Source organism: Etheostoma cragini, chromosome 2 (assembly GCF_013103735.1).
Source record: "Etheostoma cragini isolate CJK2018 chromosome 2, CSU_Ecrag_1.0, whole genome shotgun sequence".
NCBI classification, from domain to species: Eukaryota; Metazoa; Chordata; class Actinopteri; order Perciformes; family Percidae; genus Etheostoma; species Etheostoma cragini.
Window position 1 is genome coordinate 6,187,021 of NC_048408.1, and position 20,347 is coordinate 6,207,367.

The following is a 20,347-nucleotide window of genomic DNA, read 5'->3' on the forward strand; positions in this document are numbered from 1 at the left end:
GATCCAAACTGTTCAGTGTTTAATCATCTAATAATTTCAGCTATACTATTAATTTATAATAAAACCTCATATTTTATAAACTACATGTGTTTTGTGTGCAAAAATGTTCATTTGTAAAGTAACTACAAACTAAAGATGTCCGATTACTGTAGTGGAGTATAAAGTATTATATTTTCCTCTGAAATGTAGCAGAGTAGAAGTAGAAAGTGGCATGAAAAGAAAAGACTCAAGTACAGTACAAGTACCTCAAATGTATTCTTAAGTACAGTACTTGAGTAGATGTACTTAGTTACATTCCACTACTGCCTAATGGCTTGAATTGTAACCAAGAGTCAATAATCTGTGTGTGAAAAAGTATTTTTGGGCCTTTGGAAGTCTGTTTGTCTGCAGTTCCGACTGCGGCCACTACACCGGAATCACAGCCCAGCACTGATCCTGGGGGCTTGCTTTAAAGTCCTGTATAAATCACTTCCTTTGAGGTCAAAGGCCACATATTTTTTCCTCCTCACACCTTTTCTGCTGTCTCTCTAAAACAGAGCCTTTGGAAACATCCAAGCTGCTCCTTCTGTGTCTGGGATGTGCTTTTAGCATACCATACAAAGCTTGTTTCACTGTGTGTGTGTGTGTGTGTGTGTGTTTATGTGTGGGATTGAAGCAACCTGCAGGTGGAGGAACAACCGGTAACCTACAGTATCTCAGTAAAAAAAAACACCTTTATGTTCCACCGCCAGATGTGGAAAGAAGCAGCGAGAAATTGTGGCAAAGAGCCAGAAGGAATTGTGTCAGAAAGCAGCTTTCGCAGGTCATTGTGTTGTATTTCCACTCTCTTTTCCTTTCTGTCTGTCTCACAGTCATTTTTAGCATTGCTGAAATTTTCAGAACTATCAGTGAAGTTATTGCATGTGCGACAAGCATGTGCAGCTGTCTTTAATCTCAATGTTTGGTGGGTTCCTCTTAGAATCCCTCCTGTGCATTATAGTATTTTATATATCTTCTTTTCAGATTATTTTATTACTTATGCACAAATATAGAAAGTACGGAAGAGGAGTACGGCCTTGTGAAAAATGCATTAGAGTTCTGGGTTTAAAATCAGAATTCTAAAGGCCGGTTCAGATCAAAGATGTGCGATGAGACGAGATGAAACTTCTTTTGACGATTCCTTCTGCACCAGATAGTCGAGACGGCATTTCATCTCATTGACAACGCCTCGTTATTCTTCTGTTCTAACTTCCAACTTTTAGTCTTCTTCGTAGCTGGATATATTTGTCGCATCTACATATGAATGTGGATAACGTTAGTGAAAGTAAGAAGCTTGCTACAGTTGCATTTCTAGTGATGAATCTTTAAAAACACGTTTTATTTCTCTGATTCACAGCTTTGTTCCAGCGCCGCTGCGGGCTCCCTCTCTTTAGTCACTCTCTACCATAGCTGACCCATAAACGGTACCAGGCGTTCAGGCGCTCGTAGAAACTCCGCCATTTCTACCAGCTGTTTGTAACATTGAAATAAAACAGATTATGGATGACGTTTATTCTATGGTTTATAGCTGACTTGACCAGCTGACTTCTCTGTTAGCTGTTGAAACAGGTGACGTCCCATTGTGTTCTAAAACCAGCCTCTGACCATACAGGCCGGCACTAGAGGTGGGATCAATGGGCATAGTTCAAATGAATCTGTACGCAATTGGATAGTCCTTCAACCAATCAGATCAACGATCCAGGTGACGTACATGTTCAGTAATGGGTTGCTACCATAGACAGTTAAAGAAATGGACAAATAGAGCCTTGAAGCGCTTCAGATGTAAAGTTATTAAGACACAATTATTGGCAATCAATGGGATGCGGGCTTTGTAGCATTAAAATGGCGCCATGCGGAGCTACTCTTAGAGAGGAGAGGCTTACCCCCTTGGTTGCTGCTCTTTGGTGGCCGCCATGTTGAACGTAAACAAAAAGCTGTTTGTTGTTGCCTCTCTATCGTCATCGTGTTCAACCCGCCGATAGCGCCGCAGGTGGATAAGCCTGTTTGTGATTAAAACATGTACAGGTTTCCAGCCTGGGCTGCAGGGAGAAATCAAGTCGCCGGCAGATCAGGCTCAGTTTGTCTAACCTAATCCTCTTTGGTCAGAAAGAAAGAAAGAAAGAAAGAAAGAGAAAGAAGAACAACATGCTGAGACCCTGTACATATCTTTAGAAAATAGTGGCTCACTGACTGATTTGGCCCTCTAGAGTGGGTGGAGAGCTGGAACGACAGCAGCTGTCAGCACAGAGGAAGCAAGAGTTTTTTCCCTCACCCTCATGCTTTTTGGTGTGGGATTTGGACAAAGTCATCTCAGATTTCATCTTATCTTAGAGGCAACACATCTCGGAGATATAAAGGAACATTTAAACTGCAGATGGGCGAAGATGTGTGCGCACGCTCCACCATCAAGTTTAGTCAAAGACACAGATAAAGCGATCCAGCCTCGCGTTAAAGCTAAACGAAGGTGTTAGTTGAGCCTGGATGCTGCTGCCTATCACTCCTACACATTTCAGAGCTTGTAATTTTAAAGTTATGAAACTCTCCCTCCTAAGCTTTTTCTGCCTGAAGGATGGCGCTCTCAGGAAGAGGGTTCCCTCCGGCATCCTCTCTATCTGTTATCTCACACTAACCACAAAACACACGCACATGTTCAAACACACGCTTATGTTGATGCATTCTCATGGCACACACACACACAAACACACACACTTATCTTTGGATGGAACATCTGCTAAACTATACTCTTCACCCTTCCGCCTGAGCATGAGAAAATGTTCTATTGATTTTCCATTAAGGTTTCACAACGTTCCCCAGAACAATCAGACGAGCATCACACAGATTGATGCTTTTAATAAAAATGCAATAAGGAGAAAGAAGAGGAGGAGGAAAACAAGGAGGAGGAGGAGGAGGAGGAGGAGGAGGAAATCACACTCTTCTCATGAAGGAGAAACCTGGAGGTAGGTATGTTAGTGCATGTGGGTTTGTGTCTTACTTGGCAGCCCTTCTCACAAGTTTCGCCCCTCTACTGATGTGGTTGCGAGAACTTTTTTTAAAAGCGCATTTGAAGAATCCTCAGCTGTTACAAGACGAAACACCCACATGTGTTTGTGTGTTTGTGTGTGCGTGCGTGCCAGTGAGTGAGCTCAGATTGACTTGACTCTTTTACTTCAATCACATCTTTGTAGGTCTGCTTGTGGATCCTATAAGCAAAAGCGCAGGGGGAGAGGTTGCATAGCAGAGCTTCAAGGGTTTCTCTGGCTGAGCCATAAGGGATCTATAGCACCAGCAACCTGACTTGAAGGCAGATGGGTAAGGATGAGATGATAAAATATCAGATAAGAATCTGTCAAAAATGTAAAAAATGCACCGGTCAATAATCCATGTTTTTACCTGAGTACCTGAGCAAGCACTCTGCATTTGAGTTTGAGAAACAGACAGACAGAGCAAGAACAAAGAGAGAGATCAACAGAGAGTAAGAACGTGAGGGAGGAGAGGGTGACTTGATAGAGCAGCAGACACACAGATAGGTAGAAAGGATTTTGGAAGATGCACCAAGCATTACTCTCTTACAGATTTTTACAACTGCTATGACAATTTTTCACTACTTTTAACAACTTTCCTAAACTCTTAACACAGTTAGCACAACATCTGACTGTGTAGGCGATACAATTAACACATTTCTTGTTGCTTTGACACAAAATGCATACTGTTAACACAAAATGTAAAATGCCTTTTACAAACAAGCTCAACCAAGACCAAAACAATGGATTTTTATTGTTGAATTTGCAATGCTTTCCCACTGTATGTCAGAACAGATAACATCATGTTCTAAACCTATCTTAGGCTAAAGTCAAAGTGAACAGCTGTTCACATTGTAAAATGAAACACAAATATATCCCCCATTTTACATGTATTCCGTTGTTACTGTAAACGAGAGAAACAGCTGATGGAAGTAATGCAAATAGATCACTCACAGCTGATTCCCATCTAGGAAACACACTCAGGGGTTTAGGTTCTTTCAATTGCACGACCATCTGTTTTTACAGTATTCTTTAGACGTGACAGTAAGTGAGTGTTGTACTTTGACAGCAAGGATTACAGGTACCAAAGTCACATTCCCAAACCTGGCCAAAGCTGATTCTGATATTTTCCAGTAGTACACACAGTAAAAGAGGACCTACTTGGTCTGATTTTGTGTGGAAAAGGAACAATACAGTAAATATGAACACAAAGACAGATAGAAAGATTCCTGCATGAAGGAGAGGAAGACGAGTACCAGGACATTTCTGTCACTCCCCTATGTGAGTCGAGTGCAGATGCTCAGATTTAAACGGTTTACGGCATAACGTGTCATACAGTGATTTGTGAAATCCATGAAATAATAAACTTTTCTAATTTCAAACAATAACAGAAGATGGAAATCATTAAAAAAACAAAAACATTTTAGCTATCTATGGTTGTTTGATTGCTCAAAACACCATTCAGCTGACCTTTGTTGTGTTTGATGCTACCTTGTAGCCAGCAGTGAACAACTTGGTTTAGTAGGTCCATTTTAACTGTAATGACATTATCTGCACTCGACTCACATTGGGCAGTGACGCATTCTATAAAGCTACTCTGAGATGGCTTGTTCATTTTTTTTCACTGAATTCCTGCAAAAGAAACAAAATGCAGCATTTACTAAACCCAACAAAACAAAAATGTAGAGAGGCTTCAAGAGAAACTGCAGTGTAAAACAATCTATGGTCAATATATTGTACAATTATCCATTGGATAAGGGCAGAACTGACACATATAAATAATGCAGTTTCTGTAATTCCACGTGATATAAGTGTTTTCATGACACTAGGCTATGACTGACTAAATGTTCCTGTTGGGTGAGAACATGTGTTCTTTGGAAGAATTATGTGATTTTAAGACATGTTGCAGTGTTTTGGGAGACAAAGTGTTAGTGAGTTCTTGTGTTTTGAAAATTTGTGTTGGAGGTTAGTTTACACTGTGTGATTTTACGCATAAAGTTAACCGTTTTGCCAGTTGTGTTTTGTAAGAAAGTAATATAATTGTTAAAAGTATTGAAAAAAATGTTGTAGCAATTGTAAAAACTGTAAAAAGTTAGAAATCTAAGATTTCAGGTGCGGAGTTCAGCCCGGAGCCCAGAGATCTTTTCCCCAATTTACAACATCCAATATTTTTCTTTATATTTGATCACAGAAAGCCAATGCTAAAAATCGTTAGGCAAAAAACATGATAGTTGCCAAGGAAGAAACCCACCCTGTATCTAATTGTTCCCTGTCTTCATCGTTCTGAAACTAAAATGCAGATTTTCACTCCTGACTTCTTTAAAGAGGTGACAAAAGTCTCTTGTCACTATTTTTGAAGTCAGGCTACATAACAGAGGTGGGATATGAATTTGGCATTTAACAGCACTACCAATATTTTTGAAAATAGTTTTTGCAATGAAAAATAAATAGAGAAATTGTTAAAAAAAAGAAGAAAATAAAAGATTTGGGGCTTTGGAGAGAACATTTGTGGCTGGAGCCCCAGAAGACACCCCATCGCTCCGCCCCTGAAGATAGGAGGGCACACACACACACACACACACACACAAACACACACACACACACACACACACAAACTCCCAAATCTACCAACGTATCACAGATTGTAGAACACCGCCTGCACGACCCCAGCTCCTCTCCTCCTCCGCTCATTGTGTATCTACCCGCCTGACAAATACATGTGTCGGCCCATCGATGAATTAAAAAGGACGTGCGTATGCATAATAAATCTACGGCAGCTGTACATTTTTAATTGATTCTTCCCAAGTACAAACAGCATGGAGATTGTGAAGCCTGACATGCTCTCTCTGGGAGCCGGTTTGATTTTCTTTTATCCGCTAATGTATTTATTACTATTGAAGCTGGAATGAAACAGGGTGGGGAACGGGATGTGATGAATATTTGACAAGGAGAGTTTGTGACGTGCAATATGTCAGTGCGGTTTCCCAACTGTCAGTTTTATCCTATCTGGAGCTGTTCTGTGACCTCTGCCTTGGTAAAATATTAGATTTGCATTTGTCTTTTATGATGGCTGGTCACTTGAGAGGCTCCATCTACTAGATAGATAATGTGTGATAACTTCAGACTCTTAACATCACCATCATTCATTTTTCTTCTTTCCTATATTTCCCCTACAGAGGCCACCCCATATCTTATATCCCCAACACTCAAATCTGTGAAAGCAATAAAAATGGATGTGTTGGCGCTAAGCACAAAATGTTTGCTGTAATACAACCCAGAGATAAAACTGTTCTACAGTGAATGCCATTCCGAAACTGCTGAATAATATTCAATTCTTTAATAGTTCTAAAATGTAGTGTCTGCCATCCCGTTATCATTCCGAACGCTTAAAATATGGTCGTTTGGGCAATGGCTGTCCGCTTTGGCGTGTGTGTAGAACGTACTGGGGAGAGCGGCATCCAGACGGGGTTTAGTGAGTAGTATGTAAGGGGGAAATTCTACGTAGGGAGACAGGTCGGGGTGGTGGATTGGTCAAACACAAGACTTTCACCTAGGAGAGCAGGGTCCATGTCCCACGTGTGTCCTTAACCGTCCCGTTATTGCAGCTTGTCAGCCCACCCATGACCTTTCCCTTAACCCAACCATCCCGTTACCGCTAGTCACAGAACCGTATCCCACCCACAAGCTTCTCTTTAACGTAACAGCGTCAAAAGGGACGCTAATAGTCCCGACCAAGCGCGTTTTATGTGACGCTAAAGGAGACCTTTAGCATCAATAACAACAACAAAGGCCCTGACCAAGCGTCCGTATTTGACGAGATGGGAGTGAGGATGTGTCTTCATAATCCAAGGTTGAAAGCACTACTTATGAATCACTACTGAACTGCAACAGCTGCTGAATCAACTGTGACCTCACACTGCCCTGTACCCGGCACACAGTCACATTTTGTAAACTATACTCAACTTACATGACAAGGGCCTCCCGGTGCTCTGCTGCTGGCTCCCAGTCATCTTTTGTCGGTTTAACTCATCTGCAGCGGCCACTGAAATGTCTGTGATCTCCCGGTGCTCTGTAGCCGGCTGACGGTAACCTTTTTTCGGCTAAAGTTAACTGTAAAGACCGCTCTTCTAACTGTCACTTGACCAGTCGTCACGTGAATGGCCGGCGGTTGCTGTCATTTCTTAGGATATCATGTGATTTGTTGTGCATAAGTTTTGTATGTGATATGATACAAGCCCCTTCCTGAGAATACGTGTCCTGGAAGAAGCTAAGGGGAAAACACAAGACTTTTACTCAGGAAACAGGTGCTTGTGTCCTGGAAGTACTGGACTGGTGACCACAGTTCATTTCTAAAATGAACTATCTTGACAACAGAACAGTCACCTTTTGTCGGCTGAACTACCTTCCAGTCACCTTTTTCTCAGGTCGTCAAGTGAATGTCTGGCAGAATAGTTTGTAACGGCTTCGTATGAACCCGTTCCCCATGGGAATGCGTGGTTTTCACACCAGCCATAACGGCAAATTGTGATTATAAAAAGTGATTATAGGCCAATGTTGTATTGTTTCCGCTGCCTCTAGGTGGCCAAGAAATCCTTGGAGGTGTTATATGTTATACCTGCTCCTCCAGAAAAACTGTCTTAAAGAAAACACTGCAAAACTCTTGACTGGAAAAAAGATTTTGCTCGTTCTTGGCCATCAGTATCAATTGTTATCGAGTAACAACCCCGTGATGCATATAATCTTTCTGTGGTGGCTGTAAAAAAAAAAAAAAGCAAACCCAAATGAATACAACAACTAAAATCCCTTGCACATATTGTAGAACAGTTTAACATGGGTTTTGTGAGTTGATATTTCATTTAGAGCGGCTTAAACATACAACTGTATTATAACATAATGCAACAAAAACAGCAGAGCAAAGTTTCTCATCTGCATATATTTATACAAATATGACAGGTCACAAGTATTAGGTAGATAGAAACATAAATTTGTTTTCTGCTTTTTTTGCATTTGGGGTTGTGATCTAAAGTGATTGCTCTGTTTAATATTAATGGATATAGATTCACCCACCGCATGTTTATCGGCTTCATTTATGTGCAGTTAATTGCCTCCATGCTGCTGAACAGATGGTCCTCTCACTTTACTAATTTCCTTCTGGGTTTGTGTTAATTCCAGTCAACTCAATATGTTTGTCCCCATATGGTGACACGGCAGACTGATAACATCGACAAGGTCAGTCTTCACCTTCCTGTAATGATTTCAAACATGTCTTGGCCTCCTATCCACACATTCTTAATTACTATCAGTCAACCCACTGTTAGTGCTGAAGTGGTTTCTTCTACAGGAAGATGGCAAAACCTGCAGCAACTTTCCATTGGTATCTATTCTTTCATTTATTTCCAGGCTCAAAGGGGTCAGGAGCCCCAAAATATTCCTGTAAAAAGCACAAAACGATCACAAAGAGACGCTAAATGACTGGAAATAGACACAAAATGACCAAAAAACATACACATTCCAACTACAAACCACCCAAAAGGACTACAAAGATACACAAAACTACCACAAAATGACCTTATGAGGTGCAAAATGACTAACAATACAATTGAAATGACCTCAAAGAGACACAAAACTACCAAATGGAAAAGGAACATGACAGAAAATAGAGGCAGAATGACTATGAGAGTGTTACCTTAAGGCTCTTTTCTTTGAAGTATACATTGTGATTTTAGTACTGCATTCAGTATTACTGGGTCCACACTGCAAACTGCGAGTTTTGAAGAATATTTGATTGTGCAACAAGGCCGGCCTACTTGGTTCTTTTGGGGAATGATTGTAAAGATTCACAAAGAATGTATTTACGGTATTTCCTCTCTAACTGGGACGTTTTGGGACCGGTACTTTGCTGTGGACAAAGTACACAAGGTGATACACTGGCAAGAGCCAATGATTTGTATCCAGATATCAGCTCATTTAAATAGCTCACGCCACTGTATTGGGAGAACAGTTAACTTTATGTTATATTGTATGTGCCGTTTTCTTTTGCGGGGTGCAAATGTTCCACCCAAACGACTGTGATTGGTTAAAAGAAATGCAAACAACCAAGAGTGTTTTTTCTCCTAGCCTGGAATGAACATGCGGTGTAGCCAGACCACAGCGCTGTGGAGATATAGTTCTGGCAATATGGGACTACTTGGTTGGGAATCCAACTTTGTCTTCACAGCACATTAAGGTGGAAACTGTTTTGGGGGTTAACCTTGAACTTCCACAATGGATGCACTGGAATATTTCCCTAATACTTTAACATCCAAAAGCAAAAAGTTCCAACCAGCAGAGAGGACAATGTAAGCAGGAAGGACAGGCCCTGGGCCTGACTGATAAGAACAGAGGATCAATATTATATAATTTAACACTCCTGTTTGATTTTGCTCGGTAATGTTATCACCATTCACAGGCTATACAGGAAAAGGCCATCAAAGAATGACATCTGCTTCTGCACACGTCCTTGGACTGGCGCTGAGTTTAGATAGTCATTGTGAGAGACTTTTCTTAAACATTTCCACATCGATGATGAATCGATGTCACAGCTCTCATGGATTTTCTGCCACAAGCATTGGGCAGAAGTATGATGTTCATGACTGTGATACAAACTGCACGAAGGTAATTCTCTGCTGTTGGGATGTATGTTGACCTTGCTCTAACAAAGCTATACAATCTGTCTCGCTTCACCCTTATTTATATAAATATTGGTTGTATTTACGGAGAATGACCATTCAGTCTGTTCCATAGAAGTGAGTAATCTGATGCAGCGGATTCTGATGATTTTCTTAGGAAAATGAATGCACATCGATACGTAGGATATCCTAAAAAAATATCCTTTTGTTTTCCCCAAGGAGCGAACTCCTCTCCCTGGCTTGAAAGCGATGTGTTTTATGACCCAACCATCATCGGCAGTCACTGTGGTGCTTATAACAAAAAATACGTGGAATGCTTTTGAATTACAGCGCATTACTTTTTATACGAATGGTTCATGACAACAAGCCTGTCTGATGATGACTCTATTTGTATCCTGAAAGCACAATAATACAATTGTCCAGATTACTTAACCCTTGTGTTATCCTCCTGGGTCATAACCTGACAAAAAAAATCAACTTTTATGTCCCTTTTTCAGACTTTTTTTATACCACCTTATTAGTGTTACACTACTTTTTGGAATTCATGGTCAATAAGAATTATACCTAATATTTGAGTTAAAAAAAGCTGAAATTATGAATTATTTTGACTAATAGTTAAGATCAGAGGAACCTAGGGATGACTTTAATCAGGAATGAAAGTGATCAATTGTATTTGCAAAGAGCGTTGTACGGAATTCAATCCATTTTTTGTGGTAATTTGGTTAAAAAGAAACCCATATTTCTGATATAGACATTTTTTAAAGGGGTCAAATTTGACCCGAGGACCTTCACCTCCTGGGTACTGCTAGGTACGCTTGAGCAAGGCACCGTACCCTCCAACTCCTCCAGTCCAGCACTGAAACCCACTCACTAGGACATTTCTTCATTAGTGCAGGCATAGGTCCTGAGCATGTGTGCGTGTGCGTGTGCGTGTGCGTGTGTGCGTGCATGCGTGTGTGTGCGTGCGTGTGTGTGTGTGCGTGTGTGTGTGTGTGTGTGTGTGTATGTGTATATTTTAGGCCTCTGTGTAGTGATAACAAAACAGAGTGTATATTGTAGTTTCCCCAACAGGGATCAATAAACACTATTATTAAAAGCTATTATTACTAGGAAAGTAATCCTGGACCAGGACTCCATGATTGCCTGGGATCCTAACTCCAGACATGTATGTTAGAGTGGGCTCCTGCAGCAGCAGCAACAGCTCGGCAGATTTTCAACAGTCTGTGTTTTGTCAGCGAGCCTGGTACAAAACACATCAGTCTTACAGTCACATTGTTCCACAGATGTGGGTCTGACTGGCTTCCAGCTCCTTTGATGTCACTCTGGAGTTTGGAGACAGAGATTCCACATCTGTCCATCGGCATTGGCTGACGACGGAGATTGCAGAGGGTGAGATCTTATTTGCGGAGCTCGGCATAAACAAGCCGGTCGCGGCGAGCCAAGTCAACCTGACTTCCAAAGAACAGGAGTGTAAGCAACGTGGGGAGATGGGGCCCAGGCCTTTCTGTAAGCCGTTGCAATCAGTGACACCGAGATGGAATCAGTACAGATGTGAGATGGAGGTCTTGTGTCCCATAAACAAAGAGTTGGGGAAAGCTTTATCTAATCTTGTCTCTATGTTCTTGTTTGTTACATTGTTGGGTAAACAGTTGCCGTCTCAGGAGGGCCGCGGTACTGGGTGGCAGAAGTTCAAAGGCAATGCAGGGGCCATGGGACAGAAGAGGCAGGAGGGGACAGGACACTTGTTGTCCCCAGCTGTCCTTTGCATGTCCCCCAAAACCCCCGACCCCCCCTTCAAGGCCAGCCCCAGGTCAAAGGGCCACTGAGAAGAAAGCAAAGAGTTAGACGAGGGGGTTCAAATATGGGCTGTAGACCAGAGGACGGGGGGGGGGGGGTCTGTGTATAGGAGTGTGTGTGTGTGTGTTTTGCGACAACACAAACTGTCATTCCCTCCCCTCCCCTGTTCTCACACACACAGGGACAGCGTGACCAGACGTCCCTTTGGCCTCTGATATATTTATATGCTCAAAGCAGACCCGCGAGATGCACCTGAGCAAATATTAACATCCTCCATAAGGAGCCTTTGATGTGCGGGGGCCGAAGCCCGGGGTCGGAATCCCTCAACAGCTTGGCCCGGAACGCAGGGTCTGCAGAGTCAATAGAGGAGTGGGAAGATGCTGCAGGGCACACGGGTCAGACTCTCAGCCAAACACATTTTAGGGTCAGGGGAATCCAAATTATAAGGATTATTCACATCAATTTATTGTGAGGTGTTGGAACTCAAGTGCTGTACTGAAATGCAAATTTGAGGTACTGAGTTTTTTCCACTATATTAATCTGACATCTTTTTTACAGTGTGTAATCAAAACTTTGACTGAAGTAAAGGGTATTAATACTTATATTACAGTGATTTTGAGTTGTGATTCAGAAAGAAAAACACACTGAGTGACCTATGAAATACATTGAAATGTCAAAGCAGTTTGCATCACACAGTGTTTTTGATAGAGCTGCAGAGAAACTCTTGTGACAGTTTCATAGCAAGGCTCAGGATTTTTTGTTATTATTAAAAAGGCCATAGTTAGCAAGGAGAATTCTGTCTCTCAACCCTCCCTGAACTACAGTCGAAAGTTCATAAAACTCAGCAGCGCACACAACAAAATCCACAACTTATTTGAAAAGAGGAAAAAAAAAGATTATCTTCCAGAGACTTAAGTGTCTTTGCTGCTAAATCCCTTTTCAAACGTTGGAGAAGAGACTTGAGGGAAATAAATATATAAAGTCATCCAAGAACCAGGCTAAGTGGTTTATCTGCTTTCATCTTGCCACCGCTATGAGGACTAATCCTGCCTTGTGTCTTCAGCGCGGAGCCGGGGCCCCTCTGAACTACATTAAATAGAATAGATTAGCTCCTCCAAAAAGTCACGAGGTGGCATTTCAGAATCAGCCTTGTTTTTTTTGGTGCCATAGATAGTGGATGGCATAAGTTCGCATCTGTGCTCGGCTTTGTCTTTAGGTGCGTAGCTGACTTCTGAACTCGCACCAGTTCAGAAGTAAAATTTCTGCAGTTTCTGCAGGATTGCTGATGATGAGGGGCCATTGATTTGTCTTTTGGGCGACCAGGTTTATTTGAAGCTTGAAAAATCTGTGTGAATCACTTTTTGTGTTTGTTTGTGAGATATGTGTTTGCAGCCGTGTAAACAGGGAGGGAAGAGCTGATAAAAACCCCATGTGAACTATGCAACAAAGCATCTTCGTGCAGGAGCATTGTTCCATCCATTTATCCATTGTGATGTCCATGCAGACGGACGGAGCAGGAAGGAAGCAGGAAGTGGAGTGTGGCTGTGTAATGCAATTAAATGACTCCATCATCTCGTTTGATGTGCTTCATTTCATTTGGTTTAACTAATTTGGAATGAAAAAAATCAGATAAGGTGAAGCCGTCATGTGTTTTTACATCAAACGTGATGGACGACAATGTTTCCACTATGTTTCCTCTGTACTCCTCACTCAGACTTCAGAGGGCAGCAGCGATTAGATCATCTCCAGCTCTCCACACATTGAGCCATTGTGGTGGAGAAACAGTCGTAAATTGGACTTGTCAAAGCAATCTAGTTAGGGCTGGATCAAAGGCTTAACTGAATGCTACTACCTCTCATTCTGAGAAGACTTGTTTATATCTGCTGATTTCTCCTCTTTCCTCAACTGGGCAACATTGTGAGTTTTATGGGCTGTAGATGTCCTCACAGACCTGAAATCAGCTGAACAATGGACGCCAGACAATTGAGTGAGTTGTTAGTAGTTCATTTATGAGGTCCGTGGTTAACTGCTCCTCAGATCTCTGCAGGGTAAATCCAGACAGCTAGCTGGACTATCTGAGTTTTCTGTTGCATGACTAATGGCGTTTTTACATTAATGGTACCTGCTTGACTCAGCTCGACTTGCTTGACTCAGCCGCATTGCAGATTGCAGATTAGATTGGTCATTTTACTTATACCCATGTGAATTTCTTTTCACGGTAATAGTAGTTTTTCTTGAGTAGAATAGGTTTGTATCCCTTCCACCTCTGGTACTGCATGTACATCGAATGCATTGGTTGTCTGATGCAACAAAGGAGGTGTGTGGAACTTTCTCCAGATGCACTTAGTTTGGGGGAAGTATTAACAAGACCGCAGCTATGCCAGATATGCCTAAACCAAATAAGAAGAGCTGAAAAGACGCAGGCTGAAAACAGAGGGCTCCCAAATCAAAAGAGCAGGGTGAGAAAAAAAAGGGAAGTCCAACACACATTTCACCGTTATTCCTCTAATCTTGTGTCAGATCCAGGCCAAGAGCACGGATTTCAGAAGGCTTAAAGAAGGCTGGGACCATTTGTGTGGAAATCTTGAGGTTTTGATTTGTTGAATGACGGGCTGGGTTTAGTGTTTCCCATGTCTTATTGATTTGGAGGAAGCATTTATTAGCATGTCAAAACGCAGGCAGTCGGATGTTATTTATGGACATTCATAAATCGCCCTCTTACTTTATCTCTGCATGGCTGTGGTACAGCACATGTGCCCAACAACGTTTGAACTGTAAGACATAAAGCAGTTTCCATTAATACTGTTTGCATCCCGTCACAGCATGTGACAGTCATAGCAGCCTCTGCTGGTGACTGCATCACATGGGATGAGTTTGTGGCCGTAAATCAGGAACTGAACGCCCTTTTACCACACGTATCAGTGTTTTCCCTAGGTTTGTAAAGACTTAAATGCAAATTTTTGACCATAATTATTACCATATTCCTGTCTAAAACATTGGAAAAGCTAAAGCACCTATGGAATAAATACATGTTAATACTATTTTATTAAATAAAACTGGGGACAAACCAACACATTCTCACTCTTAGCATGTAAAAAAAAAACTACGCTTGGTCAGGTGCCTTTGGTCGGGACTCTTGGCGTCATTTTTCAAACGTGCAGGCTAAAGCTACTTAGTTATCGTTAGGTAAAGATCGTGGGTGGGATTAAATATAGTTAATTTGTTAACTTAGTTTAGGGAACAGGGTCACGCCCTTACTGCAATTCCAGTGCCCAATCCAGCAGCTCAGAGGAACCTACCTAACATCGTGCTCGACAATCCTCAGCCTTCTTTTTCTTTCCAACTTTGTCTGTCCTTGCAGCTCCGCACGCTCAGCCAGCTTTGTCCGAGAGTTACCGTTTGCCAGTCTAGTCGGCGGTCTAGTTGGCGGTCCGGTCGGCGATCTAGTCGCCGGTCTAGTCCCGGGTCTAGTTGACTCTCTGTCCGTAGCCCTGTGCTGGATCTTAATTAATAATCACGTAACATCTACCTTATCAAGCTCAGTGGGAGGCTGTGTAGCAACGCTCAGCCCTCACCTTACTAGCAGAAATGTATTGTTTACCAAGTCAAGCATGTGAAGTTATCTCTATTTTTCTATTCTGCTGTTAATTCAGGTGCATTTTGTGAAAATGTCTTGATGAAATAGGTGATCATCTTGCCATCTTGCAACATGAACTGCTTCTACTCACCATTTCTTCATTGCATCGTACAGACAAGCGTGAGATCTCACCACACTTTAAAAAAAAATACTTAGAAAATACTACCCAGGTAGATGCACTTTGGTTTACTATTTTGGGGTTATTTCATCAGAGCTCCAAGGTCATTTTCTTCTCTTTTTTTCTCAACTTATGTTGAAAATGGTTGAAACTAAGAGAAATACTGATTTTCACCACTAAAAAATACATTACTAAAGAAAAGAGAAACAAGGTCATACTGTTTGATAATTGATAAATGTTGGCTATATGTTCTGAGTAAATTTGGTATTTTTATTTCTCTCTCCTCTTTTGAAAAGTTCCTTAGAAGGCAGTACTACTGTAGCACCCTACTTTATAACAAGTGCCCAACAATAACACGTTACGTGACTTCCTGCTTTGCTCCTGCCATAATTACTACGCCCATTAGAGGGCACCACCTAACAGTACGTATTAAAATGGGTCATAATTGGTGCTTGTAGGAATGACCTATGGGACTGTTTTTCAGAGTAGGAGAGTTTCACTTTATACTATATTGTTGGGTAGATGAATATCTGATGCATTATAGTCTGTAAATAGGTCACGTAGTCTATAGTGTGTGTAAACTCTTAAGACAGCTGTCGGATAAACGCAGTAGAGAAAATACTTCCCTCCGACATGTAATGGATAGAGTCATGAGTGCTCTACTATATGAGGTGTTAAACTAGCTCCAGTCAGCCATTATGGAAATGTGTTTGCTGTTGCGTATGCATTCAGGACCACACACTTTTTCCCATTGGTAACGAGGTGCATTTGGATCAACCCAGGGTCCATGGATCGCTGGAGTTGTGTCTCTGATAATACATCCGGATAACGATTGGTATCAGTGAGTCTTTAAACCTCTTATATTCTACAGCTCTTGATTAAAACATTCTTTTATACCTTGTGAAAAACTGTGATTACTGTTGGAAATAAATAAGAAAAACTGACTTATTTCAGATCACCCCATATGTGCAACAACTTAAATTAATCAACATAGTGACAAAGAATATCTCTGGGTAATGGTGAAAATGGACCGTAAAAACCTCCCTGAGGCAGCTGTAATACCATCAAAGCTTCAGTCAGGCTCTGTAACAAGGTATTGGGACTTGCCTGCTGTTCTATTTTGGTATGTGTAAACAGGGGCCAGTAGTGGACCTCTATCTGTCAGCAGAAACACATTTGTGGGAGCATCAAATGAGGGCCAGTGCCGAAGAGCAGGCCGCCTCATTTAATAATTAATCAAGGCACAGTTCAAGGCACACGATCTAATGAAAGCACCGTCTGTCAGGCAAAATTAAGCCCATCTATCATTCCCTTATTGTTGTTAGTTTAGGCTGATCTTTCTTTCATTCCTTCGCCCCTCTCTCCCTCCCTCCCTCTTTCCTTCCATCCTTCTTGCCCCCCACTCCCCTCTTCTTATCATAAGGTTGTCAATGTGTCAATTAAAACGAGCTGCGGCATGTTGTTTCATCGCATGGGACGTTTGATGCCTTTATATGGAAGTGCTTTGAAATCTGTTTATTTTGCCCTTGCGTTGCTCTTTCTTCACCACTCTTCTTCTTCTCTCTGGCTGGTATGCTGTGGGTTCCTCTTATCTTTTGTGGCTGTGAATTAAAGCATGCAGGAAAACGCAACAAAGGGATGCAAGAGTGCTGATGACGTCACATTCGGATGATGATGACTAAATAAAGAAAAGTGAAGAAATCTTCTCAAGGGCATGTAGACAAGGCGGTTTAATCAAGAGACCAACATATTCAAGGCCCAGGTCGGGGGGGTGGGGGTGTCATGTATGAACTCAGAGAAAACAGTCCAAAGTATATGAAATTTTCTTCATAAATTTGAAGTACATTATTAATCTCGTCCCAACAGAGGGCTTTACTCATGAAGAGAGATGGTCATCAAACTACAAAAGTTGAAATTTGTAGCTTGGGAACCAGACAAATCTGTGAGCTTATGTCTTATTTGATCTGGCAAATGCATCTGTCCCCCTCCCATTCAGACACATTTCCAGCCGACCTGGCCCAGATCGGGCCAGTCATAACTGTTTATCTAATATGGGGCATGTTTTAACTTGCGGAGTCTTTGCGTTTTATGCTAAATGTGATTACGCCTCACGGATGACTTTGCTTTTCACCCTGTCTTTATGATCCGAGAGGAGCTCGGAGTAGAGCCGCTGTTCCTTCACGTCAGGAAGGAGCCAGTTGAGGTGGCTCGGTCATCTGGTAAGGATGCCTCCTGGGCGCCTCCCTAGGGAGGTGTTCCAGGCACGTCCAGCTGGGAGGAGGCCTCGGGAAAGACCCAGGACTAGGTGGCGAGATTATATCTCCAACCTGGCCTGGGAACGCCTCGGGATACAACAGTCAGAGCTGGTTAATGTGGCTCGAGAAAGGGAAGTTTGGGGTCCCCTGCTGGAGCTGCGGCCCCGCGACCCATTACTGGATAAGCGCACGAAAATGGATGGATGGATGTTATAGTGAACCATCAACCTTATTTGGTTGAAAGAAAACCCAAATATGTGATATCATATTTTTTTGAAAATGGGTCCAATTTTTTTCAAATTATTTTGATAAATTGCACTTTACATACAAATTATATGCTCTGTAGCTCTTGAGATTGCTGAAATGTAAAGTGCAGTACCAATAAAATGTGTTGTTATTGTTAGCTTTATGTCCAAGATGTGTTTACAGCTTGTTTTGCTGCCCCCTTTTGGCCGAATAAAATCTACAATGCTACTTCAAATCCTGTCATTAATTACTGAATGAGTCAACAACCGACAACGTTTTTCTGTAATTTCATCAAGCATGACAGACGGCTCTTTCGTCTTAAATTATGTACCTGAAGTCCTTTTGATATCTTCATTATCATCTTTTGATTTTAGTCAAATGTTTTATGTCTTGCCATGAATTGTAAATGCTTGAAAATTACTTTTACTCACATATGCAGAGCATTTTGGTGCTTTTCAGTAGTAATGTCTCATGATGTCAAGTTTTAACAAGAACTACAACAAGTATGCTGCTTGTGCTCGAGGCATGCATGTCTGATTTTTAGTCAAACTTGCTTGCTAAAACCAGCCCATGAAAATAGTCTTATTGTTTGATTGCACATGTGGTGTGATTAACTGGACTCTCTTCTAGGATCCGATCATTAGTTAGTGTGTAAAATGTTGTCAAAAAAAAAAAAAGTCCTTTAAAAAGAGGAGCTTCTATCACCACCATCCATTAACATCAACTCTTGGCTCTGAATTTAAAAGCCTTAATCAACTAAGTCTTTCATCGTCAGGGGTATAAACCTGGGCTCAAAAATTCTACCTTTGTGTGTGTGTGTGTGTGTGTGTGTGTGTGTATGTGCATGTCCTAGTGTGTGTTTGCATGTCAGTCTATGCACTCATTGTACACAGTATGTTCAGTATCTATGACATCCATATGCCCACACAGTACATTCCTCAGAAAGCACACAAAGACCTCTCAGGCATATTTGGCCCCAGCAACATAAAACACAAGCATAACTGACAGGAGCAATATGTGAGTCAGTTCTAAATACCTGTACAGCAGCGTGTCTGCAACATTATACAGCAGGAGAAAATTACTAGCTACTGCTGTTAAATGAAAGAAACATTCAAACTTGACAGTAATTCTCCTCAAAACAAAACAAGTAATGAATGTCTTTACCTATCCAAAAGTATTATTTGGAAAGTTTTAGTGCTGAAACAGGTGTCAAGGTAAAACTAAAGTGCAGAGCTACGTGAAACCCACGGTACATACACATTACAAAAAGTAAAGCACTCACCCTTCGTACATTTGTTACAATGATTTTTAGGCCCTGATAGGTTTATTATTCCATAAAAGACATCTTAGTAACTGTGTTGAAGCCATATGTACATTTCCCCTAAGCATTTTCATTACTTGTTATTACAAAATAAAATCAGAAGAAATTTGTTAGATTACAAAAAATCATCTTGGCGAATCATTGCTCCCAGATCACAAATTAATGTAATTTAGGTTGGTGACATAATGCTTGTTTGTTGCCAAGCGGCAAAACGGAAGAAAAGGCGGTGGAAGCATAACAATGGATAGCGTCATGGAAGCACCTGCTGCTGGCTCTGCTGCTATGGTAACAGACGATGACCACCCCGACAACAGCGGTGATCGGGGGGGGGGGGGGGGGGGGGGGGGGGGGGGGGGGGGGGGGGGGTGATAAAGATACCGTTAAAACCCTGCGGCTGTGTTTTCAAGACATTTTCATAAACGTTGGAGTGAAAGAATCTACCTCACAAAAAAAAAATTATAATTCTGTTTCTGTTTTTCTCTTTGTTGACGTTAGACTTTGAATTTGATGTTGGAGGTTTTAATATCAGACAATTACTTTTTATACTTAAAGGTCCAATATGGAATATACTTACTGTAATAAATCCCAAAAGGACCCCAATGCGTCATCAGATATTAAGTAAACATGTAAAGTTGAAATACTATCTTTTCTGACAACAATGCTAATGCCAGTATTTTCTCCTGTTGAAATTTCTCGTTCCTTTCCAGTTGCGTGACCAGAGACGTAACAAACCCGGGTAAATATTGGAGATGTATTTGATAGATGGAGACAGCTTAGAGCCCAAAAGGACGTATAGTTGGCTAGTTATTAGCTTCAGGCTAATATAAACATCTATGTACTCATATTGAACTATATAGCTAGCGTACCCCAGCTGATTACTCTCAAAAACAAGTGTGACACAGCCAGTAAAATGATCATCGTCCTGGCTAACGCTGCCAAGCTAACCCTGCTAACTGCTAATGGTACAGGAGAACCAGGCTCTAATTTCTTGGCCCTGTAGAACGGTATTCTCTATGTCAGCATCCACAGCTATCCATTCTTGCATCTTTTTGGGTACTCAGTCCCATTTCCACCCCCAGTCCAACTCACAATGCTCACGTTATTGTATTGTGTGAAGCGTTAACTTCATTTAATATTGTATGTATATTGCATATGTTGTTGCTGTGGTGCAAATGTTCCATCAAAACAAGTTCCTTCTCTAGACTATTTTGCAGAGCCAACGTCACTGCGTCCGGAGCTTAGCGCCGCCCAAGATGATTGTGATGGG

At 41.5% G+C, this 20,347-nt stretch overlaps 1 long non-coding RNA gene across 1 annotated transcript; it reads right to left on the bottom strand.

The window, feature by feature from the left end:
• Window positions 1-7,286: 7,286 nt before the first annotated feature.
• LOC117955070 lies at window positions 7,287-18,755 on the bottom strand. Its single transcript, XR_004658950.1, has 3 exons — window positions 18,744-18,755; window positions 8,725-8,731; window positions 7,287-7,362 (listed from the first exon to the last, which is right to left on the bottom strand). It is a non-coding gene; the product is annotated as an uncharacterized LOC117955070 (long non-coding RNA).
• Window positions 18,756-20,347: the final 1,592 nt, after the last annotated feature.